Source organism: Triticum aestivum, chromosome 5A (genome assembly GCF_018294505.1).
Source record: "Triticum aestivum cultivar Chinese Spring chromosome 5A, IWGSC CS RefSeq v2.1, whole genome shotgun sequence".
In the NCBI taxonomy this organism is placed as follows: Eukaryota; Viridiplantae; Streptophyta; class Magnoliopsida; order Poales; family Poaceae; genus Triticum; species Triticum aestivum.
Genome location: NC_057806.1, coordinates 113728032 through 113750860, shown reverse-complemented (window position 1 = coordinate 113750860; position 22829 = coordinate 113728032).

Sequence of the window (22829 nt, the reverse complement as noted above, 5' to 3'; positions counted from 1 at the left end):
AATTGACTTTCGTGCTTGCATAGGGAATCACAAACCTTAACACCAATATTCTTACAAAAGCATAATTACTCACCAACATGACTCACATATCACATCATCATATCTCAAAACTATTACAAGGAATCAAGTTTATTTTGTCCAATGATCTTCACGAAAGTTTTTATTATATCCTTCTAGGATATCTATCACTTTGGGACTAATTTTTCATTTGTTGCTTCTCATAAGCTCAAACAAATATAAGTGAAGATCATGAGCATAAATTTTCTTTCTCTCAAATTAATTTAAGCAAAGCAAGAGAGAATTTCTTCAAAAAAATTACTAACTCTCAAAAAAATCCAAGTGAAGCAAGAGAGCATTTCTTCAAAAGTATTAAAGCACACCGTGCTCAAAAAGATATAAGTGAAGCACTAGAGAAAATCCATAGCTCATAAAAATTTAAGTGAAGCATAGAGAGCAATTCTAACAAGTCAAGGCATAATTTTGGCTCTCTCAAATAGGTGTGTCCAGCAAGGAATCAGGACTAAAAACACAAAACAAAACAAAACAAGCAAAGACTCATATCATACAAGACGCTCCAAGCAAAACACATAGTATGTGACGAATAAAAATATAGCTTCAAGTAAAAAAACTGATGGTCGTTAGAAGAAAGAGGGGATGCCACTCGGGGCATCCCCAAGCTTAGTTGCTTGCTCTCTTTGGATAATAGCTTGGGATGTCGGGTCATCCCCAAGATTAGGCTCTTCTTACTCCTCATTTCTTCATCCATCATAAGATAACCCAAAACTTGAAAACTTCAATCACACAAAACTCCAACAAAACCTTCGTGAGATCCGTTAGTATAAGAAAGCAAATCACTACTATAAGTACTGTAGCCAACCAATTCATATTTTATTCTTGAATTATATCTAATGTATTCCAACTTTTCTATGGCAAAAACTCATCAAAGAAAACCATAGAATCATCAAAACAAGCACACAACGCAAAGAAAACAGAATTTGTCAAAAATAGAACAGTCTGTAGTAATATGAATATTTCGAGTACTTCTGTAACTCCAAAAATTCTGAAAAAACTAGGACCATGTGGGAAATTTCTATATTAATCTTCTGCAAAAAGAATTGGTATTTTATCGCTCTCTGGTTAATAATAGGAATTGTTTTCGTGAGCACAAAATTTTCTGTTATTCATCAAGATCAAACAACTATCACCCAAGAAGATCCTAAAGGCTTTACTTGGAACAAACACTAATTAAAACACAAAAAACACAATCATAACAGTAGCATAATTGTGCTAACACTCAAGAAAAGAAATAAAAAAGCAAAAATAAATTGTATTCATTGGGTTGCCTCCCAACAAGCGTTATAGTTTTATGCCCTTAGCTAGGCATAAAGCAAGGATCTAAGTTTTGTCATCTTTGTTTCGAGATCCATAAGATGCTCTCACAATTGATTCATATGGTGGTCTAATTCTTTTTCTAGGGAAGTGTTCCATACCTTTCATTAACGGAAATTGGAACTTAATATTCCCTTCTTTCATATCAATCACGGCACCGATAGTGCATAAAAACGGTCTACCAAGGATAATTGGGCAAGACGGATTGCAATAAATATCAAGAACATAAAATCTATGGGAACATAATTCCTATTTGCAAGAATAAGAGCATCATTAATTCTTCCCATAGGCTTTTTAATAGTAGAATCCACCAAGTGCAAATTTGAAGAGCATTCTTCAAGATCGGTAAGACCAAGCACATCACATAAAGATTTCGGAATTGTAGAAACACTAGCACCCAAGTCACACAAAGCAAAACACTTATAATTTTTAATCTTGATTTTGATAGTAGGTTCCCATTCATCATGTAATTTTCTGGGACTTGAAACTTCTAATTCCAACTTTTCTTCTAAAGCTTTCATCATAGCATCAACAATATGTTTAGTAAAAGCTTTATTTTGTTCATAAGCAGGGGTGAATTTATCATGGATTGCAACAAAGAAATACAATCAATCAAAGAGCAAATATCATAATTAAAGTCTTTGTAATCCAAAAGAGTGGGCACATCACTAGTTAAAGTCTTGACCTCTTCAAACCCACTTCTATCAATTTTCTCAACAAGATTTTCACCCTCCGAATTATCAGGACACCTTCTAGCAACAGTTGACTCTTCTCCAGTCCCTTTTTCATAAATATTAATTTTAGTAAACAAGGAATCAATAAAAAAACACCAATCATTTTAAGATCTTCATCACTTTTACGAATGTAATCCCTAGAAAACGCTTTTTCTAAAAATTCTCTTTTAGCTCTAAGCATAGCGGTTCTTTTCTTACTTTCACCCATAGAAACATAAAGAGCTTTAATTTATTCCTCAACTTTAGGCACAAAAAAATTTCATCTTGAGATTTTTCACGTCATGAGAAATTCTATCAACACTTCTAGACAAATCATCAATCTTATTCAACTTTTCTTCTATGGTAGTGTTGAAAACTTTTTGTGTGCTGATAAATTATTTAATATTATTCTCAAGATCACAGGTGTTCCTATTATTATTATAAGATTTCCATAGGAATTACCATAATTATTAGAGTAATTACTAGGAAAAGGCCTAGGATTAAAATTACCTCTATAAGCATTGTTATTGAAATAATTTCAAGAGATAAAATCCACATATACGGCATCACTATTTTTCTCAATCAAAGTAGAAAAAGGCATATCATTAAAATCAATAGGAGCACTTTTACTAGCAACCATTTTCATAAGAGCATCAACTTTTTCACTCAAAGAGGAAATTTCTTCAACCGAATTAACCTTTTTACTAGTAGGAGCTCTTTCGGTATGCCATTGTGAATAACTTGCCATGATATTATCAAGCAATTTTGTGGCTTCACCCAAAGTAATTTCCAAAAAAGTACCACCCGTGGCGGAATCTAAAAGATTACGAGAAACAAAATTCAGTCCCGCATAAAAATTTTGTATGATCATCCAAAGATTTAACCCATGAGTTGGACAATTTCTTAGCATCATTTTCATCCTTTCCCAAGATTGTGCAACATGCTCATGTTCAAGTTTCTTGAAATTCATGATCTGGGTTCTAAGGGAAATAATTTTTGCGGGCGAAAAATACTTAGTGATAAAAGCATCTTTGCACTTATTCCAAAAATCGATACTATTGCGAGGCAAAGAAGAGAACCATTTTTTTGCAGAATCACGCAAAGAAAACGGAAATAATTTCATCTTCACAACATCATTGTCCACATCTTTTTCCTTTTGCATATCACATAATTCCATGAAGGTATTAAGATGGGACGCGGCATCCTCTTTAGGAGTACCGGAAAATTGATCTTTCATAACAAGATTCAGCAAAGTAGTATTAATATCACAAGACTCCGCACTAGTGGTGGGAGGAGCAATAGGAGTGTCAATCAAATCAATGTTGTTGGTATTTGAAAAATCACACAACTTGGTGTTCTCTTGAGCCATGATGACCACGCAACAAGATTGCACTCAAAAACAGATCTGGCAAGAAAACGGCAAATGAAAAAGAAGGTGAATAAAACGACAAATTATTGTGAAGTGGGGGAGAGGAAAATGAGAGGCAAATGGCAAATAATGTAAATTGTGAGGAGATGATATTTGTGATTAGGAACCTGGTATATGTTGAAGATCCTTCCCGGCAACAGCGCCAGAAATTCATTTTGATGCGGCTTGAAGCTACGTCGGTATTTCCCCAAAGAGGAAGGGATGACGCAGCACAGCGGCGGTCGGTGTTTCCCTCAGTTATGAGATCAAGGTTATCGAACCAGTAGGAGAACCAAGCAACACTACATAAGCAGCACCTGCACACGAATAACAAATACCCACAACCCGACGTGTAAAAGGGGTTGTCAATCCCTTCCGGGTAGCGGCGCCAGAGATAGGCAAACGTACGTGAATAAATTGTAGTGGATTGATAGATCGAACGACAAATAAAATAAAATAGGAATAAATTGCAGCAAGGTATTTTTGTATGTTTGGTTTAATAGATCTGAAAATAAAAGCAAAGGAAAATATATCGCAAAGGCAAATAATATGAGAAAGAGACCCGGGGCCGTAGGTTTCACTAGTGGCTTCTCTCGAGAAAATAGCAGACGGTGGGTAAACAAATTACTATTGCGCAATTGATAGAACTTGAAATAATCATGACGATATCTAGGCAATTATCATTATATAGGCATCACGTCCAAGATTAGTAGACCGACTCCTGCCTACATCTACTACTATTACTCCACACATCGACCGATATCCAGCATGCATCTAGTGTATTAAGTTCATGGAGAAATGGGGTAATGCAATAAGAACGATGACATGATGTAGACAAGATCTATTTATGTATAAATACACCCCCATTGTTTTATCCTTAGTAGCAACGATACATACGTGTCGGTTCCCCTTCTATCACTAGGATCAAGCACCGTAAGATCGAACCCACTTCAAAGCACCTCTTACTATTGCAAGATAAATATATCAAGTTGGCCAAACAAAACCCAAATATCGGAGAAGAAATATGGGGCTATAAGCAATCATGCATATAAGAGATCAAAGAAACTCAAATAACTTTCATGGATAAAAAGATAGATCTAATCATAAACTCAAAGTTCATCTGATCCCAACAAACACACCACAAAAAGAGTTACATCATATGGATCTCCAAGAGACCATTGTATTGAGAATCAAATGCGAGAGAGGAAGCCATCTAGCTACTAACTACGGATCCGAAGGTCTATAAAGAACTACTCACGCATCATCGGAGAGGCACCAATGGAAGTGGTGAACCCCTTTGTGATGGTGTCTAGATTGGATCCGGTGGTTCTGGACTCTACGGCGGCTGGAATTGATTTGTGTCGACTCCCCTAGGGTTTCTGGAATATTGGGGTATTTGTAGAGTAAAGACGCAGTTCAGGGGACACCCGAGGTGGGCACAACCCACCAGGGTGCGCCTGGGCCTCCAGGCACGCTGTGGTGGGTTGTGCTCCCCCCGGAGCAGCCCCAGGTGCTTCTTCGGCACACTGGATGTCTTATGGTCCAAAAAACATCTCCAAAAAGTTTCACTACGTTTGGACTCCATTTGGTATTGATTTCCTGCGATGTAAAAAAACATGCAAGAAACAGCAACTGGCACTTGGCACTATGTCAATAGGTTAGTACCAGAAAATGATATAAAATGACTGTAAAATGATTATAAAACATCCAAGATTGGTAATATAACAGCATGGAACAATCAAAAATTATAGATACATTGGAGAAGTATCAGAAATCTTGCTTTGTTAATAGGAAAATGAAATATATTGTGTGCTTAATATGAAATGTCAATTAGATTAATAAATGGATTATTAATAATAGGACTATTAGCCTGCTAATTGCCAATTAGTCCGCTAATAGGGTTTTCTATTGCAAACGGTTATTGAGAAAACACCATGGGCGATGACCTCAGGCAACGCACATAGTTTCTAGGAATAAATTGTGTTGGATCAATGAATAATCACACACGACATCATCTTGAAAACTGTTTGCGTTAGGCCACCTTGCGCAAACATTTACCACATAAAAACTGTGTGTGATGGACAGTCTTTGCCACACAGTTTCTTCTATGCACCGTGTGTGAAGCTTTCAATAACGCAAACGATAAAATTTTTAATACCGTGTGCAATGGCAATGTTATCACAAACGATTTAACGAGGAAAATTGTGTGTGATGTACCTGCGAACGGAAACATTTTCGTTGGAGCGACTGTGTGGGGTGTATATACGAATGGAAACGTTTTGCGGGGACTGACTATTGGGATGTACTTACGACCAGAAATGATTTGGCCTATATAATTGTATTTTTTAGCACTACTGTATGTATAACCATATTTGATCGCTCGATGGTCGCACACGACCACATTTTTTCGAGCGTGTGTGCCAGGAGGGCATATCCCCGATGGTTTCTAGGTCGTGTGGGAAGGACCCCCCTATCGCAGTCACATACTTGGTGCTGGTTCAGAATGACGTCGCGGAAAGGGATTAAAAACCGTTTGTATAGCACCTCGTTGTACCAGTGTAGCCTCTATTATATTTATGTTCATGGTGTTCATATCCTACTCATGCTAGTACCCAATGTTACTTATGCATAATGCATGTTCATGACCGTTTTTGCTCTCTAGTTGGCCGCTTCTCAACCTAATTGCTAGCCTTCGCCTATACTAAGCAGAATTACTGCTTGTGCATCAAAATCCTGAACCCAAGTTATTTCAGATGAGTCCACCATACCTACCTATATGTGGTATTACCTTGACGTCCTAAGTAAATTTGCATGTGCCACCTCTAAAAACTTCAAATGAACATCCTTTTTGTGTGATTGGATTGTTCATAGAGCGACAGGAAGTAGTCAGTGTCTTCCATGCTAAGTAGGTTATTCTCATGATGAGTGTTTATTCACTCGTCCTTGCACGAGAGGGGGTAATAGGGATTCTCAGTCCCAAATTCAAATTGCAATAATTAAATAAAACTCCCCCAAGACTGTTGTTGGTATGGACGGTACCTGTTGAGGGATTCCTGGATTAGGGGGTCCCCGGGCGTCCGGGCTATGTGACATGGGCCGGACAGACGGGCCGTGAAGATACAAGATAGAAGACTTTACCCCGTGTCCGGACGGGACTCTCCTTTGCTTGGATATCAAGCTTGGCGCTCGGATATGAAGATTCCTGTCTCTGTAAATCAACTCTGTACAATCCTAGGCCCCTCCGGTGTCTATATAAACCAGAGGGTTTAGTCCGTAGAGGCAGTCATAATCATACATGCTAGACATCTAGGGTTTAGCCATTACGATCTAGAGGTAGATCAACTCTTGTAACCCCTATACTCATCAAAGTCCATCAAGCAGGAAGTAGGGTATTACATCCATTAAGAGGGCCCAAACCTGGGTAAACATCGTGTCCCTGTTTCCTGTTACCTTTGATCCTTAGACGCCTAGTTCGGGACCCCCTACCCGAGATCTACCGGTTTTGACACCAACATTGGTGCTTTCATTGTGAGTTCCTCTGTGTCGTTGATAGAAGGTTCGGTGGCTCAATCGGTCATCTATAACAACGCTGTCTTGAGGGAGATCTTTCTCCCCGGACAGATTTTCGTATTCGGCGTCTTCGACTACATGCCAATTCGATTGGCCACCTGGAGCAGATCGACAGCTACGCCCCTGATCACCAAATTAGTTTTGGAAATCTGAACTACGTTGCTGATATCCGAGGAGACTTGATCTGCGACGCCGACCACCACTCTGGCATTAGATCCAGAGCAGACTGCTAGGTCCGAAGATGGGAGCGCGGATCCCACCGGACTCTGCACAATTACGGAGCTCATTACCACAGATCTAGATAGGATTGTGTCATCGGCAGCCCTGGAGCTTAGCCGGACTCCCCTCATAACTGGAGGGCCGGACTCGTCCCCAGATCCTAATTCCGGACTCTCGAGGACTGCGGCCAGCGGGCGCGACCCGGAAGACCTTTCCTCACCTAGCGCCAAAAGCTCTTCTCTCCCCATCCAACACTCGTCCTTAAGCAAGGCTCTGGACCTAATGTGATCCCTCGCTATTGTAGACAAATCGCTGCCGAACTACGCCCAGCCCATGCTAGGGGCTGAAAGCGGGGAATTTTACGTCCCACCCACCACCCACTTCATAGCCACCGTCGAGGATTTAACCGACATGCTCGATTACGCCTCTGAAGACATTGACGGTATGGACGACGATGCCGGAGATGAGCAGGCTCAAAACCGGCCGTTCACCGGACATTGGACGGCCACTTCCTCATATGACATGTACATGGTGGACACACCTAAAGAAGGCGACGGCGATGATGAGAAGGATCTAGTTGAGGATGAACCTCCTGAGATACCACCAAAGTGTCGACGTCAGCGGCGCCGCTCTAAATCGTGCCGCGGAAAAGATAGCAATACCGGCACCAGAGACAATAACACTCCGGAGAACGCCGAAGACCAAGAAGCCCCCATCAAACCAACATCCGAACAGGATGATCGGGAGGACGGGCAAGTTGACCCTGACGAGGGAACAAGAACTCGGAGGATAGCAATTATCTACCACTCTCCGAAGACGACGTGAGCCGCGGCGACGAAGATTTCATCGTGCCAGAGGAACCCCGCAAACAAGAACGCTTTAAGCACTAGCTAATCGCAATCGCGAGAAGCCTCAAAAGAAGCAGCAACAGCTCCAATCCGAACAGGATACGCTCAATGACAGATGGACTAAAGTCCTGGCAGCAGAAGAATATGGCCTCGAACGCCCAACAAAGAGCTACCCAAAGTGCAAGATGCTACCCCAATTCAACGATGAGGCCTTGGAGCCCATACCGCTAATGTGTGACGCTGTTGACAGGCTTGACCGACCACCACGTGGTCGGGACAAAACAGCAACTCAAGCCGAACACCAGCCCGCACCACCTCGCCGTAAAGGCAGAGAAACAGCGGCTCAGGGATACACCTAAGACCTACGATAGGACCTGGAAAATAGAGCTGGTCAGACCAGATCAATCTACGGATCACGGGGGCGTGCCCCAGCGCGAGGAGATGGCTATCAAGCCTGGCGGGACAAGCATAACCACGGCCGGGCCGAGAACCGCATGCGGACTTCATCCAAACTGCTTTGTGACATGCCCGATACAGAGGCGCAGCACACCCCCTATGCTTCACCGATTAGGTAATGGAGCACCAGTTCCTAGAAGGGTTTAAACCCATGAACATTGAATCATATGACGGCACAACAGATCCCGCAGTATGGAATGAAGATTTTCTTCTCCACATTCACATAGCTCGCGGTGATGATCTACACGCCATCAAATACCTTCCCCTAAAACTTAAGGGACCAGCTCGGCTGGTTAAACAGTCTCCCAGAAAACTCTATTGGAAGCTGGGAAGACCTGGAAGATGCCTTTAGAGACAACTTCCAAGGCACTTATATCCGGCCTCCAGACGCTGATGACCTCAGTCATATAGTCCAGTAGCTCGGAGAGTCAGCTAGAAAATTCTGGACCAGGTTCCTAATTAAAAAGAACCAGATTGTCGACTGTCCGGACGTCGAAGCCCTAGCGGCCTTTAAACACAGCATTTGCGATGAATGGCTTGCCCGACACCTCGGCCAAGAGAAGCCGAAGTCCATGGCAGCCCTTACAGCACTCATGACCCACTTTTGTGCGTGAGAAGATAGCTGGCTAGCCTGTAGCAGTAACAGTACAAGCGACCCTGGCACTTCCAAAGCCAGGAATAGCAACGGAAGGCCCTGACATAACAAGCACAAGCGTTGAAGCAACAATGACAATACAGAAGACATGGCGGTCAACGCCAGATTCAGTGGCTCCAAGTCTGGTCAGCGGAAGAAGCCGTTCAAAAAAATAGAGACGGCTCATCCATCCTGGACCGAATACTCGATCGACCCTGCCAGATTCACGGCACCCCCGACAAGCCCGCCAACCATACCAACAGAAGTTGTTGGATCTTTAAACATGCCGGTAAGTTAAATACCGAACATAAGGAGAAAGGGTCGCCCCACAAGGATGACGACGAGGAACCTCATCCACCAAACACAGGGGGACAGAAGAAATTTCCCCCCGAAGTCAAAACGGTGAATATGATATACGTTACTCACATCCCCAAGCGGGAGCGCAAGAGCGCGGTAAGGGACGTCTATGTGATAGAGCCAGTCGCCCCAAAATTCAACCCATGGTCAGTCTATCCGATCACTTTCGGTCGCAGAGACCATCCGACCAGTATCCGTCATGGAGGTTTGGCCGCACTGGTCCTCCACCCAATTATTGATGGATTCCACCTTACACGAGTCCTAATGGACGGCGGCAGCAGCCTTAACCTGCTCTATCAGGACACAGTCTGCAAGATGAGTATTGATCCATCAAGAATCAAGCCCACCAAAACTACCTTTAAAGGAGTAATACCTGGTGTAGAGGCCCGCTGCACGGGCTCAATCACATTGGAGGTCATCTTCGGTTCACCGGACAACTTTCGCAGCAAAGACTTGATCTTCGACATTGTCCCCTTCCGCAGTGGCTACCATGCACTGCTCGGACGAACCGTGTTTGCCCGCTTCAATGCGGTCCCACACTATGCATATCTCAAACTCAAGATGCCCGGACCACGCGGTGTTATGACTGTCAATGGAAACATGGAACGCTCCCTCCGTACTAAGGAGCACACAACGGCCCTGGCAGCGGAAGCACAGGGCGGCCTTATCAAGCCAAATATTACATCGGCGGCCAAGCCCCCAGACACTTTCAAACGAGTCCGAACTACCCCCCAGCACGACAGTCCAGCTCGTTAGGAGCTCGAATAGCAATTCAGCCTCCGTCTCAGCCCTAACCGAATTGCGGCATACGTACCACTCGTACATAACTACGCACTAAAGATACCATGGCCAAAGATGGAGGCATGATAAAGATAAAGTCCACAATACGGCTAGACCCTATCCGGACACTCGTATTTCTTTTTTTCTCTTATTTTTATTTTTCCAGGTTCCTTACAACCCACATCAGCTTTCAATGGTACCAAGGGCCCTTTTCTAGGCCCATCATGAAAACCCGCTCATTGATCCTTTCGAAGGATAACACACTAAGGAGAAAACCAGCACAGATGTATGGCAGAGTATCTAAAAGATCTTTAAAGATCACCTCGTCCTTTTTCAGGACCCGTACACAGCTTTCCCTTTTGCTTGGCATGTAAAATAGCCTCGTTGCTTACCGCGTTATTTGTATAAATGCGTTTCGACATATCAATCAGACTATAATGGAAACAGTTTCTAGCCCAACCTATACGGTACTGGCTTATTTCTTAATATGCATTTCCCTGTTTTTCGTCTGATTGTCATTTACACCTCGGTACGACTTAAATCGCTAGGGGCCCTATTGAGCCACGTACATTTCTTAAACATAAAATAAGTCCGAACACTTTTATAGTACAATTCGGCATCCTGAATATAGCATTATATGTATCGGCTCCGAATCATGTCTTTAGTCAATAGTTTGGTTGCCCGACCCCTGTGGTTACTACCTTACGTTCTGCTTGTTCGGCTAAGGTAGTAAAGGGAGAACTACTGCGATTGTGTTTCTGGTTCATCCGGATAAACACCTCAGTAGAGAAAGCCGAAAACTGACTGTCATGATGCGACGAGAGCTGGTCAGATATTCAGTGACTAAGTATAAATCTTTTGCGATTTTGTCCGCATCACGCGACAGACCGGCCTTCACCCAGTCAGGCATTTACAGCACCCAAGTTCGGATAATCGAACAACACTAGGGGCTGCGCCTACACCTGCATTGCAGAACTCCTATGGCTAAGTGAGAGCGATAAATCCACATAGTCCGATTGCCTTGTTCACCGCACTAACACCTCCTTCAAGGACCAAGTCGTTGGGTCAAGTGTGTTTAGGTGCTATCCCGAACACCCTCGTACTATCTACATGGGGGCTGAAGCTGACGACTGGCCAACTCTCAGATACCATAAACGGCCACACGAGAGGAAACATTTTAAGGTAAAACAAGAAACATATCATACATAAGCCTTGTTTCATAATACAAAGATTGGACAACATGGATACATTCATTCAAAAATTATGTCCTTTGAACACTGGCCCTCAACAATGCGGGATCCTTCTAGGACATCATCGAAATACCGCTCCGGCGTGCGGTGCTCTTTGCCTGCGGGTGGTCCCTCGGTTGCGAGCTTGACGGCATTCATCTTCGCCCACTGCACTTTGACATGGGCGAAGGCCATCCGCGCACCTTCGATACAGATCGACCGCTTTACGACATCAAGCCAGGGGCAGGCATTGACCAGCCGCTTCACGAGCCCGAAGTAACTGTTGGGTATGGGTTCGGCAGGCCAAAGACGGATTATAAAATCCCTCATGGCCAATCCGGCCACTCTATGCAGGTCGGTCAACTGTTTCAGCTGATCGCTGAGGGGCACTGGATGCTCTGGCGCAAGGTATTGTGACCAGAACAGTTTCTCTGTTGAGCTCCCCTCTTCGGCTCAGAAGAACTCCGTAGCCTCAGCAACACTCCGGGGCAGATCCGCAAATGCTCCTGGAGAACTCCAAACCCGAGTCAGTAAGATGTACCTCCTCCTCACAAATTTGCTCTGCATATTAAAGGCCTTAACCGTAGCGATCTGTTTCGCCTCTTGGATCTCCCAGAGGGCGCCTTGGGCTTCAACTCGAGCCTCATGTGCGCTTTGGAGGGCCTTAGCAAGTTCGAATCTCGATCCGAAATCTTGCGCTCCAAGGACTCACATTTTATTATGGCGTCCTTGAGCTCTTGCTGGACTTCCTCCACCCTTGATTCATGCTTTTGGCGGGCGGCTCGTTCCTCTTCCGCCTCCTTCTTGGCTTCGGCCAGCGCATTCTTGAGGGTCTCGACCTCAGACGCGTCGCCTGTGAGCATAATTACAAAAAGATCAGCAAAATAACACAACAACTCATATCATTTCAGATATGAATAGGTATTGCATACCTTGCTTCTCCCCCAATTGTTTGTTGGCATGGATGAGCTCTTCATCGGCCCGCTCCAACCTCCGCTTTAGTTCGGACACTTAGGCGATATGGGAGGTTGCTGCTACCATCGAAGCTTGTTTATTAAAATAGACATATCTGTTAATCTCCTACAAAAACTATTCAATCCTCTATCCGACCTTTCCTCGCGAACGTCGAACAGAGTCTCAGGGGCTACTATCTATACACATGTGTTCCTTTTATATAGCTAAAAATATTACATTACATACCTCAAAGCCTGTCAGAAGGCTAGTACAGGCTTCGTTCAATCCGCTTTTAGCGGACCGAACCCTCTCAACCACCGTACCCATAAGGATACGGTGTTCCTCCACAATGGAAGCACTCTGAAGAGCTTCCACCAGTGTATCCGGCGCCTCCGGATTGACAGAGGTCGCCGATGGAGTTGGCACACCCCCTTCTTTCGAAGGAGGCTGCTCACCTGATTCCGGAGTCATGTGGGTCTCTGGAATAATATTCGGTTGGGGGCCGAATTGGGCATGGCCCCCGTCGCCAGTCTCCATGGGGGTCGGTTCCCCCATGTTTCCGGCAGCAGAGGTATCACTCTCTGGCGCCACCTTGATGGTTTCCCGCACCTCTCCCCGACCCGGAAGGGTCCTTCGGGACAACACTTTGGCATTATCCGTAGCAGTGGGGGGGAGGCCGACGGAGGCTACTCACTATCCATCATGTTCGGACCCAGCGAATTCCCCGAAGATGAGGATCATTGGGGGAGATCGCGAGCCGGACTGCAGCATGCAATTCAATGTATTAAAATCACAAGGAGGAAAGCCGTATACACATATATACAAGTGCCTTAGAGTACTTACGATCCGGGGGCTTCGGACTAGGGCCCCACTCAGGGATGTCGTCGATGTCCGATTCGGAATCGTTCGTAAGGGAGACTCTCCCCTTCTTGGACGCCTCCGTCTCCAGATCTGTGAAGCCACCCTTTTTTTGCCCCCCCCCCTTAAGGGGAGAATTACTCTCGTCCTCCTCCTCTTCATCTTCGTCATGGGAGGAGTGAGTTTTGGTGTCTTCGGACACTACGTCCGAAGCACCTTTACGGCGGAGGCCACTTTTGGCCTCCTTGCCCTTCTTCTTGGCCTTCTTTTCCGACGCCTGATATGGCGCCGGAACCAGCATCCTCATTAGCAGAGGGATGGCTGGGTCTTCGGGTAGCGTAGTAGGGCAGTGGATCTGCTCTGCCTTCTTTGTCCAGCCCTGCGTGGAGAACGGAAAGCTCAGTATACTCCTTCGATCTATAAATTAAGGCTATCAGAGAACTTACGGGAGTGGCCGGATAAGTGTTGTCGAGGCCGAGGTCTTCGGTCGTGTCCGGCCACGACTTCTGGGCCTTGAAGAGCAGCTTCCATATGTCTTCGTGCGTCGTGCCGAAGAACCACTCCAAGGCCCGAGGACCGGCCGGATCAAACTCCCATAGATGCTGAGTCTGGCGTTGGCACGGGAGAATCCGGTGGAAAAGCATCACCTGGATCACGCTGGCAAGACTGGTATTCTGGTCTATCATACTCTTGACACGCTTCTGAAGCGTCATCACCTCGTCGGACGACGCCCAATCCAGGCCCTTGTGGAGCCAGTATGTGGGTCGCATTAGAGGTCCGGGCTTAAACTCGGGAACGGCGGCCCATGTGGTGTCATGGGGTTTTGTGACATAGAACCACTCCTGTTGCCATCCCTTCACGGTCTCCACGAAGTTACCCTTGGGCCAAGTGACGTTGGGAAGCTTGCTCACCATGGCGCTGCCGCACTCCGCGTGTTGACCATCCACCACTTTCGGCTTCACATTGAAGACCTTGAGCCATAGGCCGAAGTGGGGAGGGATGCGGAGGAATGCCTCACACACGACGATGAATGCTGAAATGTTGAGGAAGGAATTCGGGGCTAGATCATGGAAATCTAGCTCGTAGTAAAACATAAGGCCGCGGGCGAAAGGGTGGAGGGGAAACCCTAATCCGCGAATGAAATGGGGGATAAATACTACCCTCTCATTGGGCTCCGGAGTAGGGATGATCTGTTTTTTGGTCGGAAGCCGGTGGGAGATTTCCTTGGCTAGGTACCCCGCTTCACGGAGCTCCTTGATGTTCCCCTCCGTGATGGAGGAGGCCATCCACTTGCCCTGCGCTCCAGATCTGGACATGGCTGGAGTGTTTTCTGGGGATGGAAAGGATGGAAGCTTGGAGAGGACGGATGGGCTGAGGAAGAAGAAGGCGTGGGACGAAAAGGTGGATTCTTGTCTCCTTATAAAGGCAGTGAATATCAAGCATCCCCTCCCCCCCCCCCCGCGAGCCTTAAAACTCGCCTATTCACAAGGGGTCGTGCAGACGGCACGGTTGGATTACCCAAGCTCGTATTGATGAGAATCCCGTAATAAGGGGACACGATCTCTACATTAACAAGACATGTCACCGGAGGCTGTGTCTCGAAACGCGAAACGGGAGATTGAAAAACGATTCAAAATAATAAAGAGGCCAGACGTAATGTCTCGCCCGCTAAAATTTCAGTAAAGACAGACCATGCTCTTTGATTAAGTGTTATGCCCTTGCAGTAGTGGGTTGTAACCGTTAAACAGAGCAGGATATAGTTCTTGTTGGTCAACTACTTTGGAGTATTCGGGGGAGGAACCCGCCTTGCAATGTCGAAGACAACCTGCGCGCCGGACACATCGTCATTGAAGCCTCGTTCAGGGGCTACTGAGGGAGTCCTGGATTAGGGGGTCCCTGGGCATCCGGGCTATGTCACATGGGCAGGACTGACGGGCCGTGGAGATACAAGATAGAAGAATTTTCCCTGTGTCCGAACGGGACTCTCCTTTGCATGGATGGCAAGCTTGGCGCTCAGATATGAAGATTCCTTTCTCTGTAAACCGACTCTGTACAACCCTAGGCCCCTCCGGTGTCTATATAAACCGTAGGGTTTAGTCCGTAGAGGCAATCATAATCATATAGGCTAGACATCTAGGGTTTGGCCATTACGATCTCGAGGTAGATCAACTCTTGTAACCCCTATACTCAACAAAGTCAATCAAGAAGGAAGTAGGGTATTACCTCTGTTAAGAGGGCCCGAACCTGGGTAAACATCGTGTCCCTGTTTCCTGTTACCTTCGATCCTTAGACGCACAGTTCGGGACCCCCTACCCGAGATCTGCTGGTTCTGACACCGACACCTATTGTTTCGGACAAGCCGTGGAGTGTGATTGTTGGTGGAGGGGGAGTAAACTGTTACTTTTATAGCTTGGGAACCGCCACTAATGTGTTTAGCATGGAATATACCAACAATTAATGGTCGTGAAGTGAACAAGAAGGGTAAATTTCTCAAAATTTCATTTACCTTTGTTTTAAAAACTTGAGTTGTGGCACCGCTGCAAATCACTGCTTCCCTCTGCGAAGAGACTATCTATTTACTTTTATGTTGTGTCATCACCTTCTCAAATAAGCGCCAGAACCCGAGAGCGCTATTTTCATCCTCATGCATTGTGTGGAGCTAATGTTGGGTGCATCATGACTGGATCTTTTCTACCATGAATTACAATGTTTAGTCGTTGCTTGAACTTTGGAGGTGCTCTACATTTATGTCTTGCAGTCTCAGAAAGGGCTAGTGAGATACCACTATTGTCATATTATATCATGGTTGTTTTGATAAAGTGTTGTCATTTGAGATATCTTATTATTGCTCGCTAGTTGATTATGTCATTGATATGAGTTAATATAATTTTTAAGAGTTATTGTCGACATGGTTAGTCATGATCTTGGCTGAAAACCTGGGTGCTACTGCCGCTTATTTATGTAAACAAGAGCAAAAGAGTTCGTAATTTTTTTTCTTTTTCACTTTCAGATTATCAACTAAATTGCTTGAGGACAAGCAAAGGTTTAAGCTTGGGGAGTTGATACGTCTCCATCGTATCTACTTGTCCTAACGCTTTTCCTCTTGTTTTGGACTCTAATTTTCATGGTTTGAATGAAACTAACCCGGACTGACGTTGTTTTTAGCAGAACTACCATGGTGTTGTTTTTGTGCAGAAATAAAAGTTCTCGGATTGGAACGAAACTTTGCGAGGAATTTTTATATAATAAAAGATAATTTCTAGAGCCAAGAACCAGCGGAGGGGGGCACAACCCACTAGGGCGCCCCTCCCCCTCCAGGCGCGCCCAGGTGGGTTGTCCCCACCTGGTGGCCCCACAGGCCTCATTCCTGATACAATAAAATCACATTTTCGGAGAAAAAATCGGGAAGGAAGAATTATCGTGTTTCATGAGATGGATCCGCCGCCACCTCCTGTTCTTCATCAGGAGGCCAGATCTGGAGTCCGTTTGGGGCTCCGGAGAGGGGGATCTTCGATCTTTGTCATTACCAACCCTTCTCCATCGCCAATTTCATGATGCTCCCCACCGGGAGTGAGTAATTCCTTCATAGGCTCGCTGGTCGGTGTGGAGTTGGATGAGATTCATCATGTAATCGAGTTAGTTTTGTTAGGGCTTGATCCCTAGTATCCAATATGTTCTGAGATTGATGTTCCTATGACTTTGCCATGCTTAATGCTTGTCACTTTGGGCCCGGGTGCCATGATTTCAGATCTGAAACATTTATGTTATCACCATTATATCTATGTTCTAGATACGATCTTGCAAGTTATAGTCACCTACTACATGTTATGATCCAGCAACCCCGGAGTGACAGAAGTCAGGACACTTCCCGGTGATGACCGTAGTTTGAGGAGTTCATGTATTCACTATGTGTTAATGCTTTGTTCTGGTTCTCTATTAAAAGGAGACCTTAATTTCCCTTAGTTTCCAATAGGACCCCACTGCCATGGGAGGGTAGGACAAAAGATGTCATGCAAGTTCTTTCCATAAGCACGTATGACTATTTACGGAATACATGCCTACATTATATTTATGAATTGGAGTTAGTGCCGTATCGCCCTAGGTTATGATTGTTATATGATGAATATCATCCAACGAATTCACCGATCCAATGCCTACAAACTTCTCTTATATTGTTTCTGCTAAGTTACTACTGCTACAGTTACTATTGCACTTTCTACAAAATCATTGCTATCACTGTTACCGTTACTATTGTTGTTGCTACTACTATCAAAACTATCATACTACTTTGCTACTGATCACTTTGTTGCAGATAATTAATCTCTAGGTGTGGTTGAATTAACAACTCAGCTGCTAATACTTGCAAATATTCTTTGGCTCCCCTCGTGTCGAATCAATAAATTAGGGTTGAATACTCAACCCTCGAAAACTGTTGCGATCCCCTATAGTTATGGGTTATCAATTCCTTTCACTCTTTTTGCACCAGCAGGTTGTGAAACCATGTTCTTCATGCTCGACATTCTTCGCCCATCAAACCCTGAACAATGGCACCGTGTAATCTTCGCCGTACTCAAGTTCCCATATCTCTTCAATCCTGTCGTAGTATCTATTACTCTCATTCTCGGTCAACTGCAGCATTGTCACACCTAAGCTCTGGCAATCACAGTTCTTGTCCTTCGCCTCAGTATAGAATGTGTATCCATTTATATCATATGATTGGTATGTGGCGAAAGTGCAAGTGGGGCCTACTACTAATGCATAGATGATGTCTACTACACAACCTTCTTCTTGTAGACGTTGTTGGGCCTCCAAGTGCAGAGGTTTGTAGGACAGTAGCAAATTTCCATCAAGTGGATAAACTAAGGTTTATCAATCTGTGGGAGGCGTAGGATGAACATGGTCTCTCACAAGCAACCCTGCAACCAAATAACAAAGTGTCTCTTGTGTCCCCAACACACCCAATACAATGGTAAATTGTATAGGTGAACTAGTTCGGCGAAGAGATGGTGATACAAGTGCAATATGGATTGTAGATATGGGTATTTGTATTCTGAAAATATAAAAACAGCAAGGTAACTAATGATAAAAGTGAGTGAAAATGGTATTGCAATGCGTTGAAACAAGGCCTAGGGTTCGTACTTTCACTAGTGCAAGGTCTCTCAACAATAATAGCATAATTAGATCATATAACTATCCCTCAACATGCAACAAAGAGTCACTCCAAAGTCACTAATAGTGGAGAACAAACGAAGAGATTATTGTAGGGTACGAAACCACCTCAAAGTTATCCTTTTTGATCGATCTATTCAAGAGTCCTTAGTAAAATAACACGAAGCTATTCTTTCCGTTCGATCTATCCTAGAGTTCGTACTAGAATAACACCTTAAAATACAAATCAACCAAAACCCTAATGTCACCTAGATACTCCAATGTCACCTCAAGTATCCGCGGGTATGATTATACGATATGCATCACACAATCTCATATTCATCTATTCAAACCAACACAAAGTACTTCAAAGAGTGCCCCAAAGTTTCTACCGGAGAGTCAAGACGAAAACGTGTACCAACCCCTATGCATAAGTTCACAAGGTCACTAAACCCGCAAGTTGATCACCAAAACATACATCAAGTAGATCACGTGAATATCCCATTGTCACCGCAGATAAGCACATGCAAGACATACATCAAGTGTTCTCAAATCTGATAAGATAACTTCAAAGGGAAAACTCAATCCATTATAAGAGAGTAGAGGGGGAGAAACATCATAAGATCCAACTATAGTAGCAAAGCTCGTGATACATCAAGATCGTGCCAAATCAAGAATACGAGAGAAAGAGAGAGATCAAACACATAGCTACTGGTACATATCCTCAGCCTCGTGGGTGAACTACTCCCTCCTCATCACGAAGAGTATTGGGATGATGAAGATGGCCACCGGTGATGGATCCCCCCTCCGGCAAGGTGCCGGAACAGGTCCCAATTGGTTTTTGATGGCTATAGAGGCTTGCGGCGGCGGAACTCCCGATCTAGGTTATTTTCTGGAGGTTTCTGTATTTATAGGAATTTTTGGCGTAGGTCTCACGTCAGGGGGGGCTCCGAGTCGTCCACGAGATAGGGGGACGCGCCCAGGGGGTAGGGCGCGCCCTCCACCCTCATGGACGGCTCGGGACTCTTCTGGCCCAACTATTTTACTCCGAGGGCTTCTTTTGGTCCATAAAAAATCATCAAAAATTGGCACGTCAATTGGACTTGGTTTGGTATTTCTTTCCTATAAAACTCAAAAACAAGGAAAAACAGAAACTGGCACTAGGCTCTAGGTTAATAAGTTAGTCCCAAAAATCATGTAAAATAGCATATAAATGCATATAAAACATCCTAGATGGATAATATAATAGCATGGAACAATCAAAAATTATAGATACGTTGGAGACGTATCAATAGATGAGACTTGCATTGGCTATACCGGTCGGAAGTGGTTTGTCCCAAATTCGCTCTTTGAACCAGGAAGCAAATTTGGAGTTGTGCTCTCTAATGAAACGTGAAATCCATGCACCAACAAGTTCCAGTTCATAAGCAATGAAAAAGCAGAGTATATGGGAGGATAGTGGCTAAACTGTTCACTTGAGGAGAGTGGGAAGTGACTAGTCCGATAGGAGAAGAGCGGAAGTGCGATCTTCAGATCCAATCTACGTCGACTAAAATCCATGTCTCATGGCACGAGGGCCATTGCGAGTTGATGTTGTTGCTTTACCGTCACAGTCCGTCCTCAAGAGAGGCATCCATTCCTGGCCAGACAAAGTTCCTATTAGTTCTCTTATAGGAAGCTAGTATACCTGAATGGCCTCCGGTAGCTGTCCCATGCAGTTCTTGCGCTATCCTGGCTCTTGCATTTCCAGCGGTCCCCACATAAAGCCTCCCTTTTTTCCTTAATACCCCTTCCTCCTCTTCCCAACCATCTTGTCCTCCTCTCGCTTCACTAATGCTCTTCTTAACTTCTTCAGCTAATTTTTATCCTTCGTAGCTTTGTTTCACTTCTCCTATCCAATCCGGCAACAACTTGCTCACAAGGGTGCAACCACTGAATTTGTAACGACACAATGATTTGAAAAACAATCAAAAGATATGTAAAGAACACAGACAGTAAAGGTAGAAGATCATTTCCGGGTAGATAGGAGAGCTATTAAAATCCACAAACATGAATCAGAGTTTCGACTGGGTTCTCCAGATTTAACCAAAAGAAGACTTTTCTACAAATAAGAGAATTTCTCATTTTTTGGTTTATACCGAGCCAAAACATAGAATTTCCATTGAAGAAGGAAGTAAGGATGCTAGCCAGAGAATCAAGAAATAAATACTTCCCATTCCGATTCTTTTTTAGTTCCCAAGATAGAATTTCTTTGTTTTTGGCAAGAGCGGTGGGTGACAACGTGCAAGACTAGATAGGTTTGGCGTTGATCTGATCAATAGGAATAGGAGGAAGCGTTGGAGAGGTACCAAATGACTGAAGAGGGGAACCCATCTGACCACATGTAGAGCCAGCCCATAAGTAAATTCAAGAGAATTTCTTCATCTTCCAAAGTATGTGAGTGAGGTAAAAATTCCATGGATCGATCTCATCACTCACATCCAACAACTAGTGAAAGATGTAATGATGAAGCTATAGGAGAAGAAAAAGCGTTGGTTTTGATTGGTAATCTTGAGTTGTCATCTTTTGAAAGAGAGTAACTTGCTGGATGGAGAGCAGCTAGGAGAATAAAGTTCATCTTTACCCCATCTTTCATTCCAACTCTATTTTCTTGTGTGCGATCCTTCTTTCAGGTTTGGAATCCAAGAAGCTCAATGGGCTAGTTTCAAGTTCAATCAGACACGAAATCTGGTATAGCCACCAGCCTAGATAGAACGGGCGGGGGAAGAAAAACTAGGAGCGAGCCACATTCAAGAGGGTTGTCAAAGGCCCTCTCAATAGAGCTATTTTGTCATTGAATCGATGGAGGGAAGACTCCTTCGGTAGGTGCCCCCGACTCTTCCAGTTTCTGGGTGGGATCTTATGGCTTAATCTCTGATTGCGCAGGATTCATCTTTGTTTGGTAACCTCAGACCCTGAACCAGGAGTTGGAAGCGCCTTTGCCAGACTTTCCAATTGAACACGATGCGGGCGATGCAACTCGGCAAGGAGAAGGCTGAACCCTGGTGCTACACTACAGCAGAAGCTTTGGCAGTTTACCATGGCTTGATGTTCTAGTTGTCATGCTAAAGCCGTTGATAGCTACTTCGCTTGACGAGCTAAGTAGAAAGACTTTGTGGATGAATCCACAACTGATGGTGCTTTAGGTTGATCTGATCCCTAGAAGGAAGAGTTTTGGGCTTAAGGCATAATTGCTCTATTGCGGCTACCCTGGCTATGTCATCCGATGCTGTTCACAAAGCGGCTCTTACTATAGACCCGGCTATCTCCGAGTTGAAATCGAACCCAGCCCCGGGTTTCCGTCCATCAATCCAGAGCTCAAGACAACCGCGATACTTAAATCGCTAAAATAGCCACCTTAGACGGACACAGCCATTAGAAGAAGAAACTGAAACTCGATGGAGTACCCTAAACCAGAGATCCTCGACAAAGAAAGTCTCAATTCGAGGAACGAAATATCAATAGAGGAATGAAAACCGCAGGGTATGAAATTTGGGTAGGGTTGGCAGGGAAAGTCCAACTGAAACTTTCTTTGATTACCTTTTTTCTCCAACTGGCTCAGAGATTGCATTTGCCCTTAACCGGTAACCTCCTTTTAATCCTTCGTTTAGACCCTATCTATTGGTATTGGCATTGGCTCGAGAGCAAGGACCTTATTTGATCGCTTAGAACTTGATGGAGGGAAACTCATTCGCTCGAGATATGCTTAAGCTAGCTCAGGAAGAGTACTAATTTTATATGCCTTAAAGAGGGGATTCAAAGAGTAGCCTTTTACTAGGGCTTATCAATACTTCGGTTTTCAAGACCGACTCTTTCAACCGCTCAGACATCCATCCCTGCGCTCGCCCGCCCTATCTATCTGCGCGCTGGCAGGTAGGGGCAACTCTATGTGATTCGCTACGCTTGCTTGCGCCCCACCCCGTAAGCTGACTCTATTGCCTAGCGGTTAGCGACACTTTTCCGGTAGTACGAATCGCTACGCTTCGCTTCTTTCTATATGATAATATGCACCGTCGGTTGCTGCGCTCCCTGCGGGTAATAGAAAGAGAGTGAAGAACGAACGATCCTCAAAAAAATCAGCAGTGAATGAGTCTGACTCGAGTTCGTGAGTCAAAGGCGTGGCAAGAGAGCGAGTTCGACTCGCGAACGATCCGCAAGTGAAGGACCGATCCTTTAACGCCAGTACTGTTGCGAGACTGGTACTTGGCGGCTCACGAGCAACATATA